Genomic DNA, 13864 nt, shown 5'->3' on the forward strand with positions numbered 1-13864 from the left:
TGAAACAGAAAAAAAAATTCTATCATGGATGGATTTAATGAGCCAGCTCAGGTTATTCAGTGTTACCACAGCAATCAGACTGACTGTATATAAAACATTTTTCAATGAATATTTTTTGAACCTCAAGAATAATCAGTTATGCATCAATGTAGACTGACTAACTGTCCCATATATCCTGCATTACAGACTAAACAAATCCCTCCCTTTGAAATCATTATGGCCTCTGGAGTTCAGCAGTGTAGAAGATGATAACAAATCCCAGGAATGATGGGGATGATATTTTGTAGCTATACAAGAGTCTAATATATGATGAATGACTATTTATGATTTGTATAATGCCACCTGTGTGAATAGCAATTTGTGCCATAGAAACTAACAGGTTTCTAACTATCTTGATTTTCCAATGTAATATAGAAAACTCAGTTGTCAGGGTTAGTTTCCTTCTTGCCTTTACAACATTTGTAGAATCATTGTAGAATAAGTTATTGGCAAGAATGAACTAATAGGAAATAAATACATTGAGGAATTGTGTTGACACATTGCAATACATGAGAGTAAAACTACTGATACAGGGTGAAAAACATATTTCCCTGAAGTCAATTGGAATTTTGCTACTGGATTCCACATTGCCAAAATTTCACTGCCAGTATAGAGTTTGGCTATTTTTACCTTTATTTAATAACATTCATCTGTACCCTTCCCCACTTATTTTCTACTCTTCCTACCCTCCCTTCCTCCTCACCTCTCTTTGGTTCCTGTCCTATATCTGCTGCATCTGCCAGGCAGTTAAATTTTAAAATAGCTTTTCCCTTTGATGTGCTAATACCAGCACTGCTATTTCTATAGCAAGTAACTTCACTGACTGTTGTGGTTTGATTTGACTCTTTGTTTTGTGTATTTGTATGTACATACGTGGATGTTATGTGATTTTAAGGTGAAGAAGTGGAAAAAATGGAAAGAAAGAAAAAAAATCTCCCAATTTAATTTTATAAATGAAAGTTAAATCCCAGCTGCTCCACATCAGGCTGTGACTTTGTCAGATCTCATGAGCTAAGCAGGTTGAACTCAGTGGGTAATTAGATAGGAGACCTCTCAGGAAAGCTCAGGGTGTTGTACGTGGTGCACAGAAGATGCAGGAGCTGTGATGGTTCCCCTTCAGAAAGGGTAAATCATCGCTTGTGTTGTTTTTCCTTCATTGAATCCATGAGTGGCTATGAAACATGACAGGTCTGTGCAGAAAATCTGTTTCAGAAAATAATACTTTTAATACTTTAATACTGCCAGAAGGTAGCAGGATGCTCTGAAAGGACCACTTTGTACACACATTCATTTACAGCCTTTAACCATCTGGCCAAGGACAGGAAAGTAGATGAACTGTACACCAGAGACAGAGTACTGGACCTTTGATCAGTTCCAGCATGTGAAATATTCAATTTTTGTGTATTGAGCACTTGAGCAATCACTGTTGTCTTCTGCAAGATGTCTCCTTTTGCTTTTGCATGCGATATGCAGAGTGTGTTTATTTTAAACTGTCCTTATGTGACCATTTTACACTGTGCTGTGCATTTATTTAGCAAAGTGAAAAAATTGCTTTCCATTCTTGGATGTTAACCTTAAGGATTTTGTGAGTCCTGACTAATACTGTGAGATTTAGAAAGCTCAGAGGCAGACATTTTAAATGTTTTTGCTTCATTCATAAGTGTGTTGCATCTACCATGTAAATTCTACAGGTATGGAAAAAAGCCACTATTTAATAATGAAGTCAGCAGTTATGTGTGCACAGAGAAAATTAATCACTTGCACTATCTGGATTACTCTCAGAATTTCCTTTGGGAAAGATAACTTGAGGTAACTGTTTCCTGGTCTGTATAAGTCAGGAATGTACTTATACTTTGATGAGTTTAATGGTAGGTTAAAACTTGATGGCTTTTGTAAAGCTCAGTCCTCATGTATGGCTGTTTCTTTGAGCTGCTTCCGTTTGTTTACAAGAAACTACAAAACCCTATTTCCTTGAACAAGGCACTGGAGTATTTCTTCACTCCTTGCTCCAAGCCACTTTCAGCCCACTACCCCAAAAGACTCTCTCCTTTAATAAGCTTCTTTCAAGGCACCTGGGGGCAGTCAAAAGATACACGCCTACATTCTTTTTATTTATTTTTTTCCTGGACTTGTGGAGAGGGGATGTAGGTGTATTGGGAGGTTACAGAGGGAGGTTAGAGACATCTAAATCTTTATATAAAAGTTGAGAATTAAAATATTTTTCTCCTGTATAGGAATGTCTTTCTGATTTAGCAGGTCCTCGGGGAATTTGAAAGGTAGCTAAATACAGCAGTTAAAGGTCCCAAAGCATAAATGATTCTTAGGGAACCTGAGGGAAGGAACACCTCTGAAAATATGGAGTGGGAATTCTGTAAATCAATTAATAATGATAAGTATATTTCTAGCTGATGTTTATATCTTCAGTAATAACATGTATATTTACATCTGAGGTCTATCCCTCTGTCACACAGTTTTGTTACTGTGCCCAATGGCTGCTCAAAATTTGGAGGTTTGTCGATTATTCCCATTAGATGGGGGAGCTGTTCATAGAGATTGATCTTTTTTCGGTGCATTCCTATTTCTAAGAAGCAACATTAAAAATCTTTCTTTGAGCATAAAATTATACAGAAAGAGCAGAAAGTATGCATATTGAAAAAGCTTTTTATTTTTCAGAGATTCAGCCCATGTCAGTTTGTGCTGGCAGCCCAAAATCTGTCTAGGTTTATTCCTTGGTACCTGTTCTTTGGCATTAATTTGACATGAGGTTCTACATATTTCCTCTTTCTCCTTATTTATGCATAACCTACATACATTGTGTCACTTTTATTTGTATCCTTCTTAAAAAACAGCAAAACCATCCACCCACTTCATTCACATTCTGACCTGGCTTTTTCAAGCTTTTGTTTTGCACAGAGATGTGTAATTGTATTTGGGGCTTAGAGACTAAAGTCATTTCAGTTACTTGTTTCAGCAAAGGAGCATAATGACTTCTTACATCTATCTTAAATGAAGAGGGACAGCTATACCCAAGAGCTGCAGTGAGGTTTACCTGACCCATAATTTTACAGCATTATAAACCACATGTCAGCTGAAACATCAGGGCTAGCAAAATAATAATGGTCTTGGTTCAGTATTGTGGTGTAGTGAGATTTTCTTCCAGTGATCTCATATGTCTGTTTCTCCAAAAGCAGGAAATGCATTGAGGTTCTGAAGGGCAAGCCTGCAATGTGCTTTACTCTTTAGCAAATTGCACAGCTTCAGGAGGATGCTCAGAGATTTCATGTTGTAGACACCAGCCTTGTCTGCAACTGGCCCTAGCTTTGTATGGATCATTTTGGACTGTTTTCAGGGCGAGAGAACTACAAAAGCAATCACTCTTTAGTTACAGTCTGCTCTGAGTCTGCAGAAGGTACAACTCAGCTGGACTAGCAATTTGGAGTAATATGATTTTTTGGATCATCTTATTTCTTGCTGTGATTTTTCAGTCACCCTATTTTCTCTCTTTCTTCAGTTCACTACCTCTGGTGACACATTTTAAGGTAACACAATTGACTTGTGAGTGAAGGTATTTAAAACTGAGGGCAATTTTAAAAATCAGAAATAATGTATATAGCGAAGAGTTTCAGTTTCAAGAATTATCTACAGTTGTTTGGAAAGGCTCAATAACCCTTCAGGAATGACAGAATTTCCCCCCTTTCAGAAAATAAGTCTGTCATCTTTCAACATCATTGATGTCCTATGAGTAATTTGTTTCTATTGCTTTACTGTTAATAAGGATTTCTGGCTTTGGTAAGAAAAAGTCATTTCATGAAAATTACAGAAATTACAATACCCAATGACCAGATAAACATGAGAGAAGATGCACTTCTTTGGAATATTTCAGAGGTTGTTACTGTACTGAATAACAGAAGTTGTCCATGTCAAGCCCTGAGCTTTTATATGATATAGTTCCCATAAACATTTGTCTAGATAATCTGACTTTTATAAAGCTGAGAAGAAAAGTTCTTTGGAGAATGAAGAAAGTTGAGTCAAACTCACTCTTAATTAACACTAATGCTTTGAGTACTAAGAGGTAGACCTGCCCCCTTACTTGCCAGATATCTAATTCACTGAAAATTAGTTAAAAATCAAGGCAAAAGACACTCTTTATGCCTTGAGTTTTAGTCTGTGCCTCAGACCGAAAAAAAATAATCATAATTCATCTGAAACTACAGTTTCCATGTAGTAGCCAGAATTAGTCATAAATCAGACCAACTTCATGAACCTTAACTGATGAATAACTGTGACCAAGCTTTGAATATTAAGCCTTGAATCAAGAAAATGTCATATGGCCTTCAGGCCAGGGATATTTCATACAGATGTACTACTATCATTTGCTTTTAGTTTTACTAAACCAGGATTGATTCTATCATGCAGTATTCTTCCTTCAATATAGTTTATTTTCTAGAAATAAACCTAGACACATGTATGTTTATATTTAATATAAACTACTGTAATTAGATATTTCATGTCAAGTGAAGCCTCAGAGAAAATTCAGTGAACGCAATCTTAGCTCTGATGAATTAACTAGCAGAATTTCTTTGATTTTTGTGTGATTCAGATTTCATCTCAAGTCTTAGACGGAGATACACCAAGACCAAACATGTAGATGTGGCAGCACTGAAACTTGATTCACAATATTAAAAAAAAAAAAAAAATCCTTGAATTATTTTTAATGAATTTGTGTCCATATAATTTCAGATGTTGCAGTAGTGGAACTATGCATCCATCCTTTCATACCAATAAGGTATCAGCAAGGATATTAATCATTTTGTAGAAACATAAAGCTGTACTTCAATAAATAACAATATAAGAAAACCAGGCCTTGAAGTTTTGCATACTTTGATAGTTATGTAGTTCTACCACTCTTGCTGAGAAGATACATGAATAAAATTGCCCAGGCAATAGAGTTCTGTAATAAGAAACTTGGAAAATTTCCAAAAATAGAAGAAAAGAGTGAAAAGAACAGAAAATAGGTCCACTCTCTCCCTCTCTAGCCATGGTGATTTTTCTTTGGATTGTAGTAGCTGGCCATTTTTAACTTGGAAATGTAGCATAGCAGAGAGACTGGACTTTTACCAGGCTACTCATGACTGTTTTTCTCCTTCATTTTTAGTTATACTACATCTTTATCCCAAACTCCATAACAGCTGACACCTCATACACCATCTCATTAACACCTTTGCTTTCTCCAGAGTTTAATGTTAGTAACCTGGAAGCAATCATCTGTGTGTGGGCAACTGCTGAAATGGAAGACAAGAAAACCTGTGTAAGAACTGTGAAGGACCTGCAAAGGGAGAGAGTTTATGCTGAAAAGAGACCAATAAATGGAATTTGCTAGGTTTGTTAAGACTCAGTTCTTATTTCTGTATCCATTAATAAAGTCATTAATAATCTTAGAAAATAAGAAAATGAGTAATTTGCTGTTGACTTGCAGCTTGTCAATAATAATAACACACAGAATACTGGAGCCAAGAAATGACACTGTATTATAGGATAGCAAAATTCAAGATTATGCACTAGGGCCTGATAAAAACTTCTGGTATAATCCAGTAATTTGTGAGTCAAAAGTTGTATGGCATGAGAAGGTTTTGTTGGTATTGAGCACAGGAAAAACTGAAACCTATCTATGTAGGAAAGTCAAGAAAGAAAGTGAGGCAAAGCCCTCATTTATCAATGTTTAAATGGGTGTGAAGAGACCATTGTGGGCATTACTTGTAAGAGTTTACTGGAATGCCATGTATAAAACTTTGCCAGTTTAAAAATTGGTAGTTCAAACTGTGATAGGTCATAGACATCATCAGGGAAATCCAGAACTTGATTTATGGAAAGAGGCTGAAAGAAGATCTGTTTCAGTTGAAGGAAATGTGAGTGTTGTACATAAATATATCACTAGGTGAACAGAAAAGAATAATACTTAGGATTCTGGGGAGAGAAACAAATGGGACAATTTCTAATCAGAGGAGCCAGTGCATGTTCAGGCACTGCCTTCACTAGGAAGAGTGAAATGAACTGATTTTAAAATGAAGCACTGGATTACAGAAGATGTTAGGTAATGCCGACTAAAAAGCAGAGTTTTGGATTGGTGATTCAGAGGTTTTAATAAAGTTCCAGTCTTTTACTTTTTCAGATGCCTACATCAGGTTTTGCAGGAAACATTTGATTCTGATAAAATAAGTAGAAAATAGGTAGAAAAATTCAATCTACTGTTCTGTAATTATCTTGGAACACCAGTACCAAGTGCAATGAAGTAATATGGTGGATACAGCTTGTGTTCCCTATTTCTGCTTAATTTTAAATGTTCAAAAACAGCTTTATTTGTGTTCTTTTCCTACAGTAAGAATGGCTTCTAATATACACAGAAACCTTCAGAATTCACAGATGAAAATGGGAAAATCTGGAAAAAGAGGACAATTAAGATTTTTCTCTACAGGCAAGAAGGCAAGTAAGTATTATTTTTTGAAAGAAAATTTAGCTATAATTCTTATGTGCTATTGTGCTGTGCAGTCTAAATGCAACATTCAGGTATATGAACCTAGAGATTTTTAGTCCCTCTATAAGTGCAAACCACAACACAGCCTTAACTGTGGAATTAATTACTCTTGTGTATGAGTAACGCAAATCTACAGAATATCACAAAAGAAAAGTTAACGTGTCATGTGAATGAATTTTTCGGGCAAAAGTGCTCTACCTTTTTCATTTATTTTCTTCTTCGTCCTTACACAGCTTTAAATCCCTTTGCCTGTGATCACCTGTCTTAGGGCTTGTGACAATATGGGGATCTCTCTATGTAAAGCTTATGAACTCCGTCTGGTACTTGGAAATCTCTATATGTAGCTGTGTCAGCTTGAAGATTCTTTGATAATCTAAAATCTACAAGAGGTGACTTTTTGCTCCTGGAACATGATCAATAAGGAATACCACAATAATATCCTATTCAAATACATTCCCTCAGAGTATGACAATAGGTAGGTAAACCTGGTTTTATAGATGAATAAGTAGGTGGTAAATCATTTGTTCTACACAAATTTCATCACCCAACTAGGGATGATGAGTCCTCTTACCTAAGAAGGTAAGGTGGTGTCTTGCTTGGTGTTGTAAAGTACACCTTGTATTAAGTATTGGAGGGGGATGGTGAACTCAGAGGACTTCTGCCTATATTTGGAGTGGAAAATGATGGCAGAGAAATGCAAAGGGTTTCCTGCACTTAACAGCTGTTCTGAAACACTTTAAGTCTTATGCCCCTTCTGTGAAGAAACTCAAAGTCCAGCGTACCTCTAGCTTAAAAAATGGTATTTGAAGAAATCAGCGCTGCCCTCAGAAGAGAGGGCAGCAAAGCTTTGTGCAGGAGGGCTGGGGAAGGAGCCGGTGTTGCTGTCTCAGCGGACCAAGGCAAGCTCCCATGGACACCAATGATGTGTTCCACGGAAAAACCTTGCTCCAGCAACTGGCGTTCGGCCGAGCAGGCGATTTCACCGAGACTGAGGAGGGGTTTTGGACACAATTGTGCAAGTGAGCTTAGTCCTGCTACAGCGATCACTACCCCACGGATGCCCGGGATGCTTGTAGTGCCCGGCTGGCTCCTCCGTGCCGGCAGCTCGGGGCTCCGGGCCGCGGGCAGCCGGGAGACACGGCGGGGCTGCAGCTGCCGCCCGCAGCCCGTTTCCCGTGGAGCCGAGGATGCTTCAGCGTCCAGCTGAGCGGTGCCTGCTGCCCGCTTCGTGAAGCGGAGCCTTCCCAACTTCGCTCGGTTACCTCGCTCTTCCCCGGCCGGGACCTGTCCAGGGAGACCCCGCCCTCCCTCACACCGGGCAGCGCACGGGCACCCGCGGGAAGCCGAGCGCTGCCGCGGCATCCACCCCTCCCTCCCTCCCTCCCTCCCTGCATCCCTCCCTCCGCGCTGGCGGAGCCCTGTGCCGGGGCCGAACTCCGGGAGAAGGGACCGTCCCGTGCGCCCTGCCTCTCCGCAGCCCCCGCGCCTGCCTCCTCCTCTGGTCACTGGGACTGATGAATTAATCATGATGTGGCTGCTGTTAATGCATTTATGTGGAGCGGGCTGTGCCAGTGGCTGGCGGCGCGGCGGGTGAGGGAGCGCGGGGAGCGCCGGCCCCTCCGCTCCGCTCCGCTCCGCTGGGCGCCGGGCGAGCCGCGGCCGCGGCGCTCTCCATGGCTCCGGAGGAGGTAATGGGAGTCGGGACGCGCTCCCCGTGCCCCCGGCAGCCAGGGAAGGGGCACGGCAGGCGGGGCGCGGAGGGGGCGCGGGCAGGGCAGCTCCAACTTGCCGGCAGGGGGGACGGGAAGGCTCGGGTTGCCGCGGGAGGTGCGCGGGATGTGTTCGCTCCGCGTCCCCGTGGTTCCCCCGAATCCTGCCAGCGGTTTAAAAATCGCTCTCTTGGCATAAGTGCGCGGGAGCCGGGCTCACTTTATCGCCGCTGACGCTGTCAAAATCGCTGTGGCTCCAGCAGTAACAACAGCGAGCCCCCTCCCTGCCTCCCTCCCTCCTTCCCTCCCTACGCCGGGTCACCCGCTCCTCGTGAGAAACCAAACGCTGATGTTCCATTAGCTTCATCTTCCCCGCTTACGCCAAAGTGAGGAAGACTTGCTAATTAATTTACATACGAGGGAATGATGTCTGAAGGAAGGAAAATATACCTCGTTGCACCTGCTCCGCCGAGACTTGTCATCTGAATCTGGAGGAGAGCTATAAATCATGTAAAGTGTTCGCGGTGGAGTCGGCTTCTTCTGAGAGCTGTAGGATTATGTATCCAAATGCTGAATTTATATTTCCCACTAGGAAAAGACTGAAACTCAGGTCAGATATAAACTACATCATTTAATTTAAAACAAAAACTGTAGTTATTTGTTGTAATTCTAGAGGGGATTTTTCTTCTCTCCTGATTAAATAGAAAGTACTGTTAGAGCATGTAATAATGATTTACACATTACAGCCTGAAATCTCTTGCAGAGTTGGAGGTGGTGGAGTGCAAGGATGGTGCTTTATAATCATATATGTCCTCTTATTTTTGCCACACATAAAAGGCTAAGAATAACCAGGCTGTTTTACCTTCTGTTTTTAGTGTGTACAAACTCATATTTTCTGTGATACAGGATGGTGAAAACTTGGACCAGGGATAGCATAACTTCCATTGAAAATGTTGACTTTCTCAACTGCAGCAACTAAAATCCGTGTGATGTCTACTTTGATTATTTCCAACCTTTGAAAAAAAAGCTTTAAAAAATATCATAAGCTACTTCCAAGAATTTCACTTACTTCCTCTAAGGCAATATTGTAATAGTTCTTGACACTTGCCTGCTAAATGAACTGAACTGGAGAGACCTACTGTTCAGTAAGATGTTTGTGTTATTTGTGTGCCAGGTATTTCACCATAAAATACAAAATGACAGCTTTGGTCTGATGAGATAATGGTTTCATATTGTAGACATTATTCATACTTCAGTTTTGTGAATTTTCATGTATTTCACTAGGTTTGTTGCTGATAAAAGTAGACTGAGGTTTTGTAATTTCAAATGGAACTAATTTTGATTAGGGTTAATTGCTTTGGCAGCCTAGTGGATTTTTGACACAACTGTAAATGGCAAATACTATTCCTTTGTTCCACTTATGTAAAAATATTGCTTTTTGATTAAAAAAGGTGTTATGTTTTATAGATGGATCCTGTACATTGCATCAGAATGAGGGAATTAAAGAGTTTGTGTGCTTTGACAGCACGTGTGATTTGCAAGTTTCATAAGTTGTGAGCTTATTGTAAAAGTGTGTGTATGTGTGTGGCAAAAGACTGCTATGCTAGTAGAAGAAACTAATAATAACACAGAAATCTGTGAGGTAAGCAAGAACATACGAGCCAGGCTAACCACTCAATATGCTTACTTTGAAAGCAAGCCTGGATGCAGTAGTTTTCATATCACTGTTCTATAGCAACAAAATAAGGGAGACAAAAATAAGCACAAGCCAGAAATAAAAAGACAAAAACTTAAAAGGAGACTAGTGAGGTGGGGAAAAACATTTGGAAATCAAGTCTTTCTGTCAAATCCAAGGCTGCAGGTCATTGTTAAATGAAATCAAAGTCACATATACAGCATTTTTACCATATTTAAGATGGAAGCCTTGGTCTAGACTATAACCAACCAATTAAGAGGTTCAGTTGTTAGGAATTTAGTTTGACACCAGATGGTAGAGGTCAAATGACAGTCAATAAAACTGGAGTTCATCTTTGAACTTGGAACAGGAAAATAATTTGTGTTCTTTTCCAAATCTTCCGTCTCTAACTGGAAATGCTGTCATGGACACCAGTCTATCAAGTGGCCAACATTTATTAATTAGTGAACATTTATTGTTCTGAGATACCATTACAATAGAAATACTTTTTTTTTTTGTGTGTGTAACTGGCATTCTTCTGGCCAGTGCTTTGGCCTTGTAAGTCATAAATGAAATATGGGAGTTCTAATTTGGGGTTTGAACAATATAAGTCATTGTGTAAATTTCAGTCTAGAGTACATTTTTGTTTGGCTGTCAAGTGTTGGATTGACTTATATTGGAAAAACATATGCTTCTTTTCTGAAACAAAATGAAAAAAATCATTTGTCAGCCAGAGGGAGGTGGGGAAATGTGTTCACACTCACCAGACTTTACTGGCCTCACAATAGTGCCACCATAGCGTTTGATACAAGGGATTGTGGGGTCAGTGAATGATAGACCTGCCTACATTTTCAACATTTGCAGCAAGCTGAGCATGGTTTTTGGGTCAAGAAACCACAGAGTTGCTTGTTTATTGATGGGCACAGCTTTGAAAGGAGCTGAATGGAGAAGAGCTGTTGTCTGCAATGTTGCTCAATGTTCACTTACTGCTATACAAATAACTACGTGACAACTGGCCAGTAGCTGTGGTCATGTGAATATGCCCTCTCTATTTTCTGTAGCTGTTTTTGCTTTACCCACTGCCATGGAAAACTTCTGAATGCGTTGTTCAATGATTAATACAAAAGTACCGGGTCATGAAGGGTGGAGGATAGTTATATGTGTTAAAGGTTTAATTACATGATTCTGAACAGTGTTTGAGGTGTCCTTGCTTTGAGTGCAATCAAATTCCCTCTTGACTGTTTATATAGTAAGCAGGAATCCATTAAACTGCCAAGGAGGACAAATATTTAATGAAGACCCAAAGAGGCAATATAATTTCTGTATGTTTGTAGTGCACTGCTCTGTTTAGCTGCTGATTAAATCTGCTGATCTCAAGATCTTCGAGTCATCTGCTTTGATGCAATATTCTATAAAGCCATTTAAACTAGAGAGGTAGGAGTTGAAGTCTTAAGATTGTTTTCTCTTTTGGACAAAAAATTGTGTGAAGTCCTCTCATAGCCCTTGTTGAACTTTAGTGGGAAGAGTGTGAGCAAGAAGTCTGGGAAGAAGGGGAGCAGAGCAGGGAGTAGTTGATCACTGTAGTAATTCAGGGCTGAAGAAAAGATCTTTCTGAGTTAGATAATAATCTTATCTAATTTCAGTCATAAACTCATCACAGTCTAAGTACATTGCCCTGTTGCTCCTTGTGGAAAGATGTTTCAAAACCTTTCTCCTAATGCTTAGAGCTTTCTTTGAACTTTCAACCTAAATATATTCTTTGATTCCTAATTTTTAATTTTTAATCTCTCAATATTGTTATTTAAAACCAATTCCTTCCTCAGTGTGTAGCCCTCAATAAATTATAAACATCGATCATGTGTCTTCCTTAGCTTTTATGTGCTAGGATCAAACAAGCAGAGCAAGCACCTTTTAGTCTGCCTGGCAAAACAGAATAAATAGAAAGATACAGAGACAAGTAACTTGATTCTCCTGAATTCTGAACCTTGTACCTGAAGTGTTTGCTCAAAGTCTTGAATAAGAGTGCTAATACTCCACCCAGTCTTTTGAAAACACTTTGTCAGACAGTGGTGAGTATCAAGTTTGTTTTACAGATAGGCCAGATTGTTTTAATCTATTAATAGTAAACATGGGTGTGTGATTTATCTTTTTGTGTTGCTCTCAAATGATAAGAGCCCATCACAGAAATAATCACAGAGATTCTGATATTCGTAATCAGGTGGCTTTGAAGAATTGCTAAAGGTTTTGCCATTTCTAATATGCCTGTGCAAATGCTCCCATTTCTTCTGTAAGTTACCAAGAATCTCCCCTGTATAAAGAGGGCTCCCTATAATCACTTTTTTCAAAAAAACTCTTCTTTTCACCACGTTTACAGACATGTAATAAAATGAGTGTGAAGAATGATTTTAAAGAAGTCCATTCAATATGTTACCACTAGTCACCTTTATAGCAATTTTGGTTTTGTGTTATGCTTTTATTTCCTACTCAGTAAATAATTGCTGGGTGATACCATATCAAATCCTTTACTTAAATCTGGAGAGAGTGGATTCTGAATTTCCTTTCCCATAATATTTGCTCTTAAAAGGATTGGCTTCTCCCCCTCACCAAGCATTTATAAATACTGATTAAGATCCCTCCTGAGCCTTCTCCAAGATAAAGTAATTCAGGTCTTCCTGCCTTTCTTCATATGACAGATGCTCCAAGACCCACATCTTCTCTGTGTCCTGGATGTACATACCGGATATACTCCAGTATGTCCCTGTCCCTTCTGCACTGGGGAGCCCAAAACAGGAGGCAATATTCCAGATGTGACCTCACTGGTGCTGAGGGGAAGGACCATCTCTCTCAGCCTGCTGGCACTGTTTTTCCTAACACAAAAAGTGTTGATTTTCATTGCTGCATGGGCATTTTGCTGACTCATGTTCAACTTCTTGCCCACCAGGACCTTCCCCATCCTTTAATGCCCAGTTCTTCCCCTGTAGTTGGTCCCAAGACTTTTACCAGTGCACACTGTTATTTCTCTCAGGGTGAATAACGTGTATTTCTTTTTGCTGAACTTTATTTCTCCAACCTGTTGAGGACCCACTTAATGGCAGCAACTCTGCTCCTTATTTCATATGCTCTGCCAACTCACTGCGAGTGCCCTCAGTCCAGTTATTCTGCTCTTTAAGGAAAATGGCCCCAATATCAACAGGGGTGCACAATTAGTAACATTCCCAGCTGAATTTTGTGGCATTGATCACAATCCTCTGAGCCCAGCAATTCCACTACTTTCCATTTCACCTCACTTTCATGCTTCATCAGTATTGTAATTGTTAGTAATAACAGTAACATCAGTAATAATTTTACTACTGCTGTGTGACCAGAAAAATTAACAGGTAAAAATATCTCTTCACCATCTTTCCTTGCTCTGGTTTTACAGCCCTGGCACGTGTGTGTACACACATGCATCAACTGACAGTTGCCTTTTTGTGTTTGAGTGTATGACTGTGAATTACTCATACCATATGCTTGACGCACGGAAGATACTCTTTTACATGGTGTACAGGCACTGCATTTTTTTTTTTTTTTCATTAAATTTATTGCTCTGCCTCATTTTTGCAGGGCAAATGAACCTCTAGGCTTGTTATAGTTATGGGGAATCTGAAATATGTAATCTTGAAATAGATTGCAAAATACAGGTGAATGAATTGCTCTATAAGTGAAGTTTTTGAAGCCAAATGGCCTTTCATTCACATGAAGCAATTGTGTACCTTATGTTAAAAAATTCAAGGGCTTTTTTGTATGCTTCCTTCAAATAGCAAAAAATTTTTTGAGAAAAATTGCTTCTGTATTCCATATTTTCTCTTGCTAGTCACACTCACCTGCTTTGCCAGCAGCAGTGAGAAAAGACACTGAACTACACTCATT

At 39.5% G+C, this 13864-nt stretch overlaps 1 protein-coding gene across 2 annotated transcripts in view; it reads left to right on the forward strand.

The window, feature by feature from the left end:
- Positions 1-8185: 8185 nt before the first annotated feature.
- Positions 8186-13864, forward strand: part of LOC131580419 (heparan sulfate glucosamine 3-O-sulfotransferase 1-like) — a 45336-nt gene continuing 39657 nt past the window's right edge. Inside the window, exon 1 of one of the 2 annotated variants that reach the window (XM_058841602.1) lies at positions 8186-8259. The gene's annotated coding sequence lies outside the window, so the exon portion shown is untranslated. Of the gene's footprint in view, positions 8260-8778; positions 8891-13864 lie in introns of those variants that run through there. The other variant, XM_058841601.1, reaches the window with a different exon arrangement.

Source organism: Poecile atricapillus, chromosome 6 (assembly GCF_030490865.1).
Source record: "Poecile atricapillus isolate bPoeAtr1 chromosome 6, bPoeAtr1.hap1, whole genome shotgun sequence".
Lineage (NCBI taxonomy): Eukaryota > Metazoa > Chordata > Aves > Passeriformes > Paridae > Poecile > Poecile atricapillus.